The following is a 16,357-nucleotide window of genomic DNA, read 5'->3' as shown; positions in this document are numbered from 1 at the left end:
AAATGGATAGGAATATAATTATAGTGGGATATTTAAACATTCCACTTTCAATAAAGAATATATCAGTTCAGTTCCATTCAATCATTTAGTCGTGTCTGACTCTTTGAGACCCCATGAACCACAGCACACCAGGCCTCCCTATTCATCATCAACTCCCGGAGTCCACCCAAATCCATGTCCATCAAGTCGGTGATGCCATCCAACTATCTCATCCTCTGTCGTCCCCTTCTCCTCCTGCCTTCAATCTTTCCCAGCATCAGGGTCTTTTCAATAGACAGAAAATCAATAAAAATAACAGAGGACCTGTAGTTGATTTACAATGCTGTGTTAGTTTTAAGTGTATAGCAAACTGGTTATATGTACATATTCTTTTTCAAATTATTTTCCCTTAAAAGTTATTACAAAATATTGCATATAGTTCCCTGTGCTATACAGTAGGTCTTTGCTGGTTACCTATTTTATATATAATAGTGTGTATGCGTGTATCCAAAACTCCTGATTTATCCCTACCCTACACTCCCCTTTGATAATAGAAGTTTGTTTTTATGTGTGTGTGTTTTTCTGTTTTGTAAATAAGTTTATTTGTATCATGTTTTTAAGATTCCACATGTTAAGTTATATCACATGATATTTATCTTTCTCTGTCTGGCTTACTTCATTTTGTATGATAATCTCTAGGTCCATCAATGTTGCTGCAAATGACATTTATTCTTTTTTAACACAGTAATATTCCATTGTGCATGTGTATATATATATATGTATATATAAATACATACATATATACATACCAACTCTTCTTTATCCATTCATCTGTTGATAGACATTTATGTTTTTTCCATGTCTTAGTTATTTAAATAGTATAGCTATGAACATTGGGGTGTATATATCTTTTCATACTATGGTTTTCTCCAGATATATACCTAGGAGGAGAATTGCAAGATCATTTGGTAACCCAATTTTTATGTTTTTAAGCAATCTCCATATTATTCTCCATAGTGAATATAATAATTGACATTCCCAACAACAGTGTAGACACTCTAGGAGTTTCTTTTTTGCTACACCTTCTCTAGCATTTATTATTTTATACTTTTTGATTATGGCCATTCTGACCAGCATGAAATTAAAAGGACTAAAATCATATCAGACATCTTTTCTCATCACAAGGAATTAAGCCAGAAATTAACAGCAAAAGAAAAATTCACAAGAAAGTAAAAAGGAAAATTCACAAGTATGTGGAAATTGAAGAAAATACTCTTGAAAAACTAATGATTAAAAAGAAACTATGGGCAAATAGAAAATAAATAGAAAATGTATTTATGCAAATGAAAATAAAACATACTAAAACATATGAGGTATAGTAAAGGCAATACCAAGAGGTAGTTTACAGTGCTAAATCTCTACATTTAAGTAGATCTCAAATCAGCATCCTGAATTTACACCTCCAGAACCAGAAAAAGAATAGCAAACTAAACTTAAAGTTCATTTAAGAAGATACCAAAGATGAGAATAGAAATAAAATAGAGAATATAAAAAATAGATAAATCAACAAAATTGAGACACTCTTAACTCTGTTGTTGCTCAGACTCTAAGTCATGTCTGGCTCTTTCTGACCTCATGGACTGCAGCACATCAGGCTCCTCTGTCCTCCACTATCTCCCAGAGTTTTCTCAGATTCATGCTGACTGAGCCAGTAATGTTTGAGTAATGATTGAGCCAGTAACTTAACTATCTCATCCTCTGCCTCCCCATTCTCCTTTTGCCTTCAGTCTTTCCCAGCATCAGGGTCTTTTTCAATTAGTTGGCTCTTCTCATCAAGTGGCCTAAGCATTGTAGCTTCAGCTTCAGCAACAGGCCTTCCAATGAATACTCAGTGTTGATTTCCTTAAAAAGAGATAGGTTTAAAATTTAAAAAGGATGAAATGAAAGAAGAGACACAGCTGATGGTGCACAACTAAAAATAATTAAAAGAGACTACTATGAACAAAATAAATAGCCTAAGAGAAATGGATGAATTTCTAGAAATATACAACTTACCAAGACAACATCATGAAGAAACAAAAAACCTGAATAGACCTATAACAATAAATAGATTGAATCAGTAATCCAAAACTTTCAAACAGAGAAAAGCCCAGGGCCAGATGGCTTTTCGGTGAAAAGACAATCTTTTCTCCATTCTATAGCCTTGGAACCCTTGTTGATTTGACCAAAAAGATGATTTGACTGTGACCAAGTATGCTGTGCACTTAAAAATAGGTACTCTTATAGCTTTTCTGTTATGTGTTTACCAAAATTTCTAAAGAGAAGATTGAAGATATAACTTAAAGAATAAAAAACAAAGGAATGAGAATCTTTAAAAAATGTAGAATCATAAGCAAAAGGACCACAATAAACTTTTAAAACTAATAAATATTCTCACTGAAAATTGAAAACTTAAAAGAATGGGTTGTGCTGAAGAGTGAATTTGTAAAGTGGAAAACAGATTGTAAAAATTACACAGAATAAAGCAGAGTGAAATGCAGGGATGGAAAATATGAAGAGTTCAGAGGCATAGATAATGAAATATCTAGCAAATGCCAAATATGAGTTCCTGAAGGAGCAATAGAGGAGATGAGAGAGGTGCGAGATTTAGAAGAGAAATTTGAAGAGAATTACTGTAAGACCTTTGCTGACAGAACTGATTACTCAGATTTAGGAAATAACAAAGAATTCCAAGTGGATTAAATACAAGGAAATTCACACCTTGGCCTAAGTTATTTAAACTGTATGACCCTAGACTCAAAATAAATATCTTTGAGCAAAGAAAAAAGATTGTAAAAGCAAGCAGAGATCTGCAAAGAAATAACAAAGAAACTTACAGCAGATATCTCAAAAGCAAAGTTAGAAATCATAAGAGATCAAGTAAGTTCCTCAAAGGACTAAAATAAAAATGAATTAAAGTTCAAGTATAAAACTGAACAAGGAATATTTTAATTGTAACTCCTACTATTTTTTTACTGATACCATTAAGTGAAAAGGCAAACACAGGTAAATACTTGTACGTGTACTGACAAAGGACTTGCATTGAAAATAGGTAAAGAAATCCTACAAATACAGAAGTAAAAAATAGTCAACACACTGTAACAAAAGGACAAATTTCTTCAATAGCACTTTAATCCCAAAAGATGGGCTAATGGGCCAGCTAACATATGAAAACGTGTTCATAATTGTAAATCATCGATGAAAACCAAACTAAAACTATAGTGCACAGCCATCAAAATATTAACAGTTAAAAACTTTAAAAAGTGACAAGTGTTAGAAAGTCTAAGGGTCAATTAGAAGGCTCTGTAGAAGAAAAGAAAATGTGTTTCAGTGAAAAACTGTGTTAACTAAAGAACACTCCTGTAATTCATTTGATTCTAACTTTTCCTTGTCTTGAAACTATTTTTAAACAATGCATTCGTTGTCTATAGAGGACAAACTCTGGTAATCTGATTCTATCTGTTTGTTACCTTTCAGCTATTTTCAACTCAATATATTTTTTCTTTTGGGTTTTCTTTCAAGCTGATGATATCATCAACCTGCTTCTCTCAGTGAATGTGTTAAAATGCTTAAGGTGTTCATTTTCGTATCTGTATGATGTATTATGAAAGTCATAATTGTACACATTTATAAATATTATTTTTACTCTTTTACACTGCTGGTGGAAGTATGAAATGGAGGCACTCCTTTAGAGAATGTTTGGCAATACTTAAAGGTGAACATATTCATATACTATGTATACATTGTTACAGAGTGTGTGTATATGTGCACCAAAGACGGGTGCAAGAGTGTTCATATCAAGACTTATTTGTAGTAGCTTATGACTGGAAGAAATCTGAATGTCCACAACAGCACAAAGTATGAAATATATCCATAAATAATTTAAAAAAAAACAAAAAGAAAAACTCTATAAAACATGAGCAAATTATTACCATCATTATGTAGAATGAAAGAAGTCCAAACAAAAGACTACAAGCATAATTCCATTTATATAAAGTTCAAAAAAAAGCAGATCTAATCCAGAAGTAATTAACCATTGAGGACTACTGTTATATTGGTGTAGGGGACTAAGAACTGAAATAGGTCGTGAGGAAAGACTCTGAGGTGAGAGTAATATTCTATTTGTTGTGCTGGTTTGGGTTTATTGATATGTTCACTGAACAAAAATTGTTTAAGCTTCTGTATGTCACTTTAAAGAGCATTTGTCAATGTTATGTTATATTCCAACAAAACAGTATATGTATTTGTATATATAATGCATATGTCTAATTAAAAAGAGGGTAAAATTAAAACATTTTCAGACATTGAAAGCTACCTGACCCACAGCTTCTAGCTCAAAAAGTTACTAAAGATATATCTCATTAAGAAGAATATATCTCATGAGAATATATCTCATCATCTTAATGAGAACACATCTCATTAGAATGAAGGGATGAGATTCAAGAAGCAATAGTGGACAATTTTTTTAACATGTTGGGTAAGCCTGTATAAGCAATAGTCAATTATGGCAGATTATGGAGTGTCCAAACAAGGTAGACCCAAAATACAAAGCAGTAACAGCATATATGACAAAAGGAAGTTAGGAGAATTACATCTGTCCTTTGGTTAACCCACAGGCTCCACCCGCCTGCCTCTGCTCATCGCTTCTGAACCTGTGTTTAGAGTCTGCCTGTTGTCTTCTCCTTTGAACTTTTGCTTTCCAGGTGGTCCTCCAAGAGGCCTCCAAGAGGTCCTCCCACTCACGCTGTCAACTTCCAGCATGCAAGGCAGTGACCAACCCCAGATTCCCGTTCTTTGCTCCAAGAGGTGTGTCAGAAACAGGATGCTGATCCTTCTGAATACCGACGTCGGTGGCAGTCTGGAAATCCCACCATCTTCTCAGCAGTTTTCCACTTGAGCACTGACACTGATCTTGAGTTCCTCTAAGAGTTCCAGGAAACACTTTACGGCTTCATCTAAGAAGTTGCTTTTTCAGAGTGCTTTAGTTTGTTGTTTTCTTTGTTTCTGTTACTACCCACTTCTCATAGGTATTCATGATGAAGGGACAATGGTTCCGTCCAAGACAGGGGAGATTTCCTTTCTTCTTAGAATGAGCCTTACACTGAACGAGTCCGCTCTGCTTAAATCATTGGCACAGCATAATCACTGAAGTATTCTTTGCAGAACTTGAGGACCCTCCATCCCATACATCCTGCTTTTGAATTATTGATTCAATTTCACAGAACAGGTGGTCTAGCCTTTTGTTGGTACATTTCACTAAGGAGACCCGTGTACTTTCTGAGGAGTAGTTGAAAGCCATATGTGAATAATTCTTGGACTTTCAGTCAGTTTGACTTTTATGTGTGGCTGCTCCCATTCATCTGTGCAGATATCAAAAACTGTCTAGAAAACTATTCTGAGAATTCTTAGTCGCACTCAAGTCATGGTTAATAAAATGAGAAATGCATTTATTTTGTGAGGATCTTCACTGAAATCTGGACTCAATATTGTCTTAAACCTATCTTGATAGCAATCACTAAGCAAAAACGTGCAATTGCTATTTGACCATTTTGACCTACAAAAACAGACATCACATATATGTTTAGTCCAAGTGAATGAGTGATAATTTAGTTTTTACTCACAAAATGATATCATAGTATCACAACAATTTCTACTTACATATTCCTGAAATATTTTTCTAACTACTTTTCAGAGGGTAGTGGCCAGTTTTCAGGTGGGAAGACTCTCTGTGGTGCCAATTTAATTAAGAGAGAATCAGACTGAGAAAAAACTTTTACAATTCTTTCCTACAGGGACTGTTGGAAGTTATACTGATATTACTTGCTCCTCTGCCTTGAAAGATAGGAAAGAGAGACTTGTCTTCTTCTTCTATTTTTTTTTTCCAATTTAAACCCTCAGAATAGAGAAGAGCTCAGGATGCATAGGCAGGCATTAAGTATTATCACGAATGCTCAAATGACTACTTTGATTTTTATAGGTGCTGTACCTGGAAGACAAGTAGAAACTCAAATTAAATGAACACTTATTGAATTCTAGGCACTTTATTTTTTTATATTTGTTAGAATTCCTCATTAAAGAGTTATATGTACTTATTATTAACAACTTTAAATATTCTAGAAATATGTAACATAAAATGAAAATCCACCTCATCTAGTTCCCAAGGTGACAACCATTTACATGTTGTGGATATTCCCATACATTTTCCTGTCATACATATTTGCATACTTTGCTTGGAAAATCCCATGGACAGGAAAGCCTGGTGGGTTACATCTGTGGGGTTGAAAGAGTCAGACATGATTTAGTGACTAAAACCAACATCAGCATCATACATTTAAATCCAACCTGATGCAACTATTATTCATTGTAAGACCATTTATCATGTTTGGTCAACAAAAAATAGAATTCTATATCACTAAAGGTGTGCTGTGATTCACAGGGTCGCAAAGAGTCAGACACGGCTGAGTGACTGAACTGAACTGACTGAAAATTACCATTTAACAGAAAAACCTGCAATCACTTTTTAAAATTCAGATGAACATTAGAATTATCTTGGAACATTTTAAAAATACATATACACAGGTATTGTTTTTTCCTAATTATAATGAGCAACCATGTTAAAAAAAAACAAACTGGGCTATATAATGGTCTTTTACTTTTATCTAGTTTGTTTCACTTTTTCTATTTCATACTCAGTGCTCACATTTCACTTAGACATGTTTTCTAATTTAACCATCTCTTTTTGTTGCTCTTTCTCAAGCATTTATCAAAGTAGTAGAAGAGCTTCTGTATGTGTACACACACACACACACATATGTATGTATCTATGTATGTATGTATATGCATGCTATGTTGCTTCAGTCCTGTCCAACTCTTTGTGACCCTGTGGACTGATGGACTTTAGTCTGCCAGGCTCCTCTGTCCATGCGGATTTCCCAAGCAAAAATAATATAGTGGATTGCCATGTCCTGCTCCAGTATATATATCTATGCTGTTGTTGTTCGGTCGCCCAGTCATGTCCAACTCTTTGCAACCCCATGACTGCAGCATGCCAGGCATCCCTGTCTCTCACCTTCTCCCGGAGTTTGCCCAAGTTCATGTCCATTGCATCCGTAAGCCATCCAGCCATCTCATCCTCTGATGTCCTCTTCTCCTTCTGCCCTCAATGTTTGCCAGCATCGGGGACTTCTCCAGTAAGTTGGCTATTTGGGTCAGGTGGCCAAAGTATTGGAACTTCACCTTCAACATCAGCCTTTCCAATGAGGTTGACTTCCTTTAAGATTAACTGGTTGGATCTTCTTGCTGTCCAAGGGATTCTAGATAGTCTTCTCTAGCTTGAGTTAGAAGGCATAAATTCTTTGGCACTCTGCCTTCTTTACGATCCAACTCTCACAACTGTAGGTGACCACTGAGAAAATCATAGCCTTGACTACACAGACCTTTGTTGGCAGAGTGTGTATATACATATATAAATATATATACATATAATATGACATATACATATTTGAAAATTTATGAATTTTTGCCTAGCCAAAAAATTTATGGCATCTTAGTTCTACTTGTTTGGCTAAGTATGAATAGAATGCTAGGTTTCTAATTTATGTTCACTCAAAGCTTTAATATAGTTCCATTTATTCTGGCCTCTAGTATTCCTGCTACGTCTAGAAAGTTTATTATCTTAACAATTTAAAAAAATGATTGAAGCTTGAAACTTCTAATCCAACTCCGAGAATATAAAGAAGTAACATGTTGTGAAAAAAACAACAAAGGAAATTGACCTGTGTTCAAATTAAATTTGTTCAAATTAAAAAATTTTATGCTAGTGCTCATTATTTGTTTTCATACATTATTCAAGATTCCACATTGTATTTAGCTGCACTGAGCAACTTTAGCAGCATGTAACAAATTCTGATAAATTCTCCTTTCATTTTTATTTTCTTACAAATATTTTCTAATTTTCCTTATTATTACTTCTTAGGTACACCACCCAACATTTAAATGTGGACATTTAATTTCCAAATACATGGGATTTTTAAATATCTTTGATATTAATTTCTCATTTTATATTAATTTATCATTTAAATATTTTCTTGTCTGCACTCACCCTCTGTGTTTTTTTTCAATCTTTTAACTTCATTGAGGCTTTCAATGGCTAAATCAAAGCTCTCTCTTGTTAAATGTCATGTTGCACTTGTATGTGGTTATTTTCAAATATCTTTTGATATTGATTTCTAACACAATTCCACAGTGATGAGAGAACAGACTCTGTAAGATTTCGATACTTTTAGACCATGACATTTTTGCACCTTGTCTTCTGTCCCTAGATATGTTCCAGTGTCTCCTGGATTATAGTCTATGGGAACATGAATAGAATTTGTATCCTGCTGTTGTGTGGGAATAGTATAAATCTTAATTATGTTAAATTGGTTCATAGTGTTTGCAGGTCTATATCCTTCTACTTTTCTGTCTTTTCATTCCATTAATGTTTGAGAGTTTGATATTGAAACTCCAACTAAAAATCTTAATTTATCTACTTAAAAAATAATTTCAATATATAGTGGAACTATATGTAACTTTGTTCTGTATTTTCCAAGTCTCCTGTAATGTGTTATCATACTTCCATAATTTAAAAAATAAAAAAGGAAGAAGAAGAAAAAATAAAGCCACCCTGAAAGCTAAGATCCAAACCATTGATCTGGGCTTAGAAATGCTTTCTCTTTCATTATTGGAGTCCTCTTCTCTTCAGTCAATAGTGAAGTTCTGACCCCTTCTTCCCAGAGTTGGTGTGAAGTCTTGAGTACATGCCTCATGAGTGAGATCATGAGCTTTGGTTCTCTCATCTTATCCTCAGAATATCTCTGGGAGTAGGCATTTTTAACCCTATTCTTAGTAAGAACTCATAGATAAGAAGTGTGTCAGAGGTCACACATCTGATTGGCCATTTGAGTTTGCTTCACTGAAGTATCTGTGTCCCATGGATCACAGCTGGTCTTTTCTATATAATAGCCAAACTCAACATGAAAAGACATAGTTGCTCTAGACATCCAGAGTTGGTATTATATTGTTCAATTGCATGGAATGGTTAGGTAAATCTTGTTCTCACTTTTGTATCAGTTAAAAATAGGGTTTGAGCTTAAATTCAAGTGTCAACACTTCAGTTTCCTTTCAAATAATCAAATAAGGGGAAAGCATCAATGGACCAATTAATGCCATAAAGGCAGCATCTGATACCCATAGAGATATGTGTACGTATTTGAAAGCTTCTGCCACATTCAGTTCAGTTCAGTCGCTCAGTTGTGTCCGACTTTGCGACCCCATGAACCGCAGCATGCCAGGCCTCCCTGTCCATCACCAACTCCTGGAGGAGTCCACCCAAACCCATTTCCATCAAGTCGATGATGCCATCCAACCATCTCATCCTCTGTTGTCCCCTTCTCCTCCTGCCCTCAGTCTTTTCCATTAGCATAAGTTAAAATATTAAAAGCTATCATCAGAGGAGAAAAAACTTAAATTGTATGACTAAGAAAAGATAGAATATCAGTAATAAAGCAATTGGATTAAATAAAGGATGCAAAGAGGTTTACCTAGACACCCAGAGTTTGGCAATTTCCCCTCTAACAGGTTAAGGTTTTATTTTTGTCTGCTTAAAGGACTATAAAAATTCTCTGTTAACAACCTGAGTGTAAAAAATGTAAAAACTCTTATTTGTCAATAAAAATAACTTCATTTGCTTCTGCTCGTTTTAGAAATGCTCATGCCTGAGTACCTGTATGTTAATGTGAGAGCTAGTTTGATAAAAGAAAGGATGCCTGAGGCCACTGCAGAAGGGAAATGGGGACAGGTCCTAAAGCTTTAGAAACAGAAAGCTGAAGGAGGCTGTCTAATCATTTGTCTTACAAACAAAGCGTGTGTTCACATACTGGTGTCTTCTGAACCTGAAGGCATCAACTGTATTTGTCACTAACTCCAACCCAATATTTGTTTTCAATCATTTCTAACCCAAGAGGCCTGGACAATACAAACCCAGTTTAAAGGCTAACAAAATTGTCTTCCCCCATGTGTTGCAGCAACTTATATACCTCATATAAAGAGGGAGGCCTTTACTGTCTCTCCAATCTGGCAGCTTTTATTTTTGTTTCAGCTTTTCAATAATAGTCTAAAAACAGTTGTTCCAAAGATTTAGGTGTGTTCACAACGCCCAGATGGTAGAATAGGTTTGTTTCCCCGTCTAACTTGGACTGTCATCATTTTTATTTTCTTTGGTATGAAAAGAAACAGCAAGTTATTTGACAGACACAAAAATAATATGTCTAAATAACCCGTGGGATCAAAGTGGTAGCCTTTTCTGGGAGGTGTAATAGCAGGAGACCCTGGACATGGGTTTTGCATATAGAAAGTGTTAGTCACTCAGCTGTGTCCGACTCTTTGGGACCCCATGGACTGTAGCCCACCTGGCTCCTCTGTGGGATTCTCCAGACAAGAATACTGGAGTGGGTTGCCGTTCCCTTCTCTAGGGGATCTTCCTGACCTGGGGATCAAACCCGGGTCTCCTGCATTGCCGGCAGCTTCTTTACCATCTGAACCACTAAGGAAGCATATAGAAAGGCCTCCTAAAAGCTCAGGCTTGGGCAGGGTACCCAGCCTCTCAGGGTCTCATTTCCTTTTTCTTTTTATAGAGGATACAACTACCTATTCCACGGTGGTGTTGCAAAGAGCAGTGGAATAATATCACACATGTGAATTTAAAGAATGCCTGCCCTATTAGGAAACAAAGGATGTTGCAGCCATTGCAGCCCAGCAGCCCAGTGGTGGGTCCTGAAGGGACACAGGATACAAACAGGAGGCCCACCGCCAGCCGTCAGCCGCTGCAGCCACCCCATGAGGATGGACCCTGAGGAGACTCAAGATGAGAAAGCATAGGTCCTGGCCCCAGACAGCCCAGGTACGTGTCAGAGGAACGGTATCTGAGCTTGAACTCTTGCATCTTCCCGTGCATGGGAAAGCACTCAGTTCCTTAATTTGAGATATCTGGTTTTCTTTAACAGTATCTTTTGGTGTTTTGACTATCTGATCTTTGTTGCAAAAACTCCTACGTATCCTGACTTCCTCCCTCCCTGCCCCCGGTTCCCCACCACCACCCTTGCCTCTTTGGAACAGTTTCTCACTGCTATTTGAGTTGCTATGTCCCTGGCTCAGCCCTCAGTTTGTCTGATGAGTAAAACGTAACTCTCAATGTTTAGGTTGTGCAGAGTTTTCAGTTGACACATGCAAAATAATTGCATCTTACACATGAATTCCTTTCCCTTCCTTGGATGTCGATGTGATTAGCTTCCTCTTGACAAAAATATAATGTTGACCTTTTCATTTCCAAGTAGGATATGGAGTAGAATCTCCCAGATTTCAGCCTACCAGGTTTTTATGCTTGCCAAAATAAATTATAGAGATAGTTTGGCTCTATCCTGAAGATGGAGCACTAAGAAATTGGGTCCATCACTGTCGTTTTCCTCTCAGATTCCTTTCATCTGTCACAATACAGTAGTCATGAAAAATGAAACCATAAATTCAATTTAGAGGGCAATTTGCAGCTAATCTTTGGAGTAATTCCAGTGTGAATAATGCAGCAATTTGGATGCATGGTCAGTCAATTCAGCCCTGATTTATTAGTATTTAAGAAATCTTTCTTTCATTAATGGTAATTACTAAACAAGAGAAAGTAATTTCTCCCAAACTATCTACCTTCAAATCAGTGCTTTCAGTTCTGGGAAAAAAAAATAAAAGGCTACACTGTTTGTAAAAATTACAACAACTACAAGTATATGTATTGCTATTTAAAGATACAAGATGTGTTTAGACTCTGAGCAATAATTCTTTGCAGATTTTGTGTGAACTTCTCAGCCCTAGGTTATATCATCCTTTTTTTTTTTTTCCTGATATGACTTCCATTAGAGTTAACATTTTGAATATCTCAACATAAGGACCCTGGGATTTGCTATTGATTTCCCATACTCCTTATACCTTGAAGGATATATTAAAATCTAGCTGCAAAAAGAATGACATTTCTGTTCATGTCTTAGAGTCAAGTTTATCTGATATTTTCCCCTAGTTATTAAAACTCTACATTCTGACACATTCAATATACTCTGAGTCAGTGAACTTACAAGCACATGTTTAAATATAGGGTAACATCACATTAAAATGTGTAAAGAGTATTTCTCAGAAAAGGTTTGCATTCATTTCCTTTTCTGTATTTTATTGCATAGGTTTTAACTGTTAGGTGTTTAAAGAAACAGATATTTCAAAACAAATTGAAACAAAACAGAAACATAAAATGTCTCTTAAAAATATATCTTGCTTCATTTTAAGGGAGAAAAAAACCCCATATTATTTCCTATTCATTCTCCCCTCTCCATTTAAAGTAAAAGTCAGGATCATAGTTATCCAGATTTTGTATTATTACATTGAATACAAAGATAGTACTCCCGCCCTAGATATACAAATGCCCCTCAGTTTTGGCATTAATTACATGAAGTAAATAAGCAAGAGCTGAGTGATAGCCCCATAGTTGAAGTGGTGACATATGCCCTTGTAGATGTTCTATAACACAAGGATTGGAGGGCACGTACTTGAAAGATGTCGGTAGTGCTAGACCAGTTGTTTCATGAATATGGTGGTATTCCATTCCACCCAGTGTGAGCTAAATTGCAAACTGATCAACATTACCATGGAGTTGCCCAGAGGCTATATATTTGTAACCATTTATGTATAGTAGGGAAGCCTGGCGTGCTGCAGTCCATGTGGTCACGAAGAGTCGGACATGACTGAGTGACTGAACTGAACTGATACATAGTAGGTGCTTCATATGGGGTGCAATGGTAAAGAATCTGCCTTACAAGGGAGGAGACGAGAGACCTGAGTTCAATCCCCGGATCAGGAAAATCCCCTGGAGGAGGAAATGGCAACCCACTCCAGCATTCTTGCCTGGAGAATTCCATGGACAGAGGAGCCTGGCAGGATATAGTCCATGCGGTCTCAGAGTCAGACATGACTGAGTGACTGAGCATGCACACACACATAGTAGGTATTCATTCAACACTGAACATAGTTAAGAATTGAAAGGGAAATGATGCATTATTTATGGATTAACTTTAAGTGACATGAATTGACAGTGCTAAATCCAAAGGACTCCTGTAAAAAAGTGAGTTAGTTCTAGGGTTTTTCTGGCACTTGTTAAGCTCATGGGCAGAGGATAACTATCCTTTCCTTTCTGGGGGAAACATGCTCTTGAATATACATTCAAAACTCTCCATCTGAAGAGACAGAAGACCCTTAAACTTGAACTCTCCACACATCTGTTTGCTATATTGCTTAAATCCTTTTTTGGATGCTGTCTTCTAACTTTCTAAAATGATGTCTGGGAATGAGGTTAAAGCCCCCAGCAGAGAGGAGAGGAAGAGGCCAGGAGTGTGTGTTTGGAAGTGACTCAGCCTCTGCTCCAGCCATTGCTCACCCACCAGGAGTTCAAGGTCAGTTCTCTGAACAGATGACATGATGAGACTTGACCGACCCTATCTTTTTTTTTCCTCTTCCAAAGAGCACCACTTTAAAAATGCCCCCCACACGATGGCATCTTTATTCTCCTCACTATCATACTGTGAAAATGACATAAAATTCTATTGGAAACCATATTTAAAGGGCTGGCTCAATTATACTTAATTCTTTGCATGAATGTTTTAAGTTTTATAAGTTCTTTCTCTGTTTAGGAGCAAAGCAGCCTTGTCATTGTTGTTGCTTCTTTTAATTTTCTATTGCCCACAAAAAGACTTCCCTGATAGTTTACTTGGTAAACAATCCGCCTGCAAGCAGGAGACCCCAGTTCCATGCCTGGTTCGGGTAGATCCCCTGGAAAAGGAGAGGTTACCCACTCCAGTATTCTTGGGCTTCCTTGTGGCTGAGCTGGTAAAGAATCCACCTGCAATGAGGGAGATCTGGGTTCAATCGCTGGGTTGGAAAGATCCCCTGGAGAAGGGAAAGGCTACTCACTGGTCATAGCAAACACCCTCTTCCAGCAACACAAAGGAAAACTCTACAAATGGCTATTACCAGATGATCAATACTGAAGTCAGACTCATTATATTCTTTGCAGCCAAAGATGGAGAAGCTCTAAACAGTCAGCAAAAACAAGACCAGGAGCTGACTATGGCTCAGATCATGAACTCCTTATTGCCAAATTCAGACTTAAATTGAAGAGAGAAGGGAAAACCACTAGACCATTCAGGTCTGACCTAAATCAAATTCCTTATGATTATACAGTGTAAGTGACAAATAGATTCAAGGGATTAGATCTGATAGGCAGAGTGCCTGAAGAACCATGGACAGAGGTTTGTGACATTGTACAGAAGGCAGGGATCAAGACCATCCCCAAGAAGAAATGCAAAAAGGCAAAATGGTTGCCTGAGGAGGCTTTATATATAGCTGAGAAAAGAAGAGAAGCTAAAGGCAAAGGAGAAAAGGAAAGATATATCCATTTAAATGCAGAGTTACAAAGAATAGCAAGGAGAGATAAGAAAGCCTTCCTCAGCGATCAATGCAAAGAAACAGAGGAAAACAACAGAATGGGAAAGACTAGAGCTCTCTTCCAGAAAATTAGAGATACCAAGGGAACATTTCATGTAAAGATGGGCACAATAAAGGACAGAAATGGCATGGACCTAACAAAAGCAGAAGATATTAAGAAGAGGTTTCAAGAATACACAGAAAAACTCTCCAAAAAAAGATCTTCATGATCCAGATAACCACGATGGTGTGATCACAAGACATCCTGGAATGTGAAGTCAAGTGGGCCTTAGGAAGCATCACTACAAACAAAGCAAGTGGAGGTGATGAAATTCCAATTGAGCTATTTCAAATTCTAAAAGATGATGCTATTAAAGTCCTGAACTCAATATGCCAGCAAATTTGGAAAACTCAGCAGTGGCCACAGGACTAAAAAGGTCAGGTTTCTTTCTAATCCCAAAGAAGGGTGCCAAAGAATGTTCAAACTACCACACAATTTCACTCATCTCACATGCTTGCAAAGTAATGCTCAAAATTCTCCAAGCCAGGCTTCAACAGTATGTAATTGTGAACTTCCAAATGTTCAAGCTGGATTTAGTAAAGGCAGAGGAACCAGAGATCAAATTGTCAACATCTGTTGGATCATCAAAAAAGCAAGAGAATTCCAGAAAAAAACACTTACTTCTGCTTTATTGATCACGCCAAAGCCTTTGACTATGTAGATCACAACAAACTGGAAAATTCTTAAAGAGATGGGAATACCAGACCACCTTACCTGCCTCCTGAGAAACCTGTATGCATGTCAAGAAGCAACAGTAAGAACTGGACATGAAACAACAGACTGGCTCCAAATCGGGAAAGGAGTACTCAAGGCTGTATATTGTCACCCTGCTTATTTAACTTACATGCAGAGTACATGATGCGAAATGCAGGGCTGGATGAAACACAAGCTGAAATCAAGATTGCTGGGAGAAATATCAATAACCTCAGATATGCAGGTGACACCACCCTTATGGCAGAAAGTGAAGAAGAAGTAAAGAGCCTCTTGATAAAAGTGAAACAAGAAAGTGAAAAAGTTGGCTTAAAAAATGAAGTCACTCAGTTGTGTCCAACTCTGTGACCCCATGGACTGTAACCTACCAGGCTCCTCTGTCCATGGGATTTTCCAGGCAAGAATATTGGAGTGGGTTGCCATTTCCTTCTCCAGGAGATCTTCCCTAACCCAGGAATTGAACTCAGGCTTAAAATACAACATACAAAAAAATAAGATTATGACATCTGGTCCCATCACTTCATGGCAAATAGATTCAGAAACAATGCAAACAGTGACAGACTATTTTTCTGGGCTCCAAAATCAGTAGATGGTGATTGCAGCCATGAAACTAAAAGATGCTTGCTCCTTGGAAGAAAAGCTATGACAAACCTAGACAGCATATTAAAAAGCAGAGACATCACTTTGCCAACAAAGGTCTGTCTAGTCAAAGCTATGATTTTTCCAGTAGTCATGATGGATGTAAGAGTTGGACATTAAGGAAGCTGAGTGCTTAAGAACTGATGCTTTTGAACTGTGGTGTTGGAGAAGACTCTTGAGAGTCCCGTGGGCTGCAAGGAGATCCAACCAGTCCATCCTAAAGGAGATCAGTCCTGAGTGTTCATTGGAAGGACTGATGCTGGAGTTGAAACTCCAATATTTGGCCACCTCATGCGAAGAGCTGACTCATTGGAAAAGACCCTGATGGTGGGAAAGATTGAAGGTGGGAGAAGAGGGGGATGACCGAGGATGGGATGG

This window comes from Cervus canadensis, chromosome 9 (genome assembly GCF_019320065.1).
Source record: "Cervus canadensis isolate Bull #8, Minnesota chromosome 9, ASM1932006v1, whole genome shotgun sequence".
In the NCBI taxonomy this organism is placed as follows: Eukaryota; Metazoa; Chordata; class Mammalia; order Artiodactyla; family Cervidae; genus Cervus; species Cervus canadensis.
Note: the sequence above shows the minus strand (reverse complement) of the source record.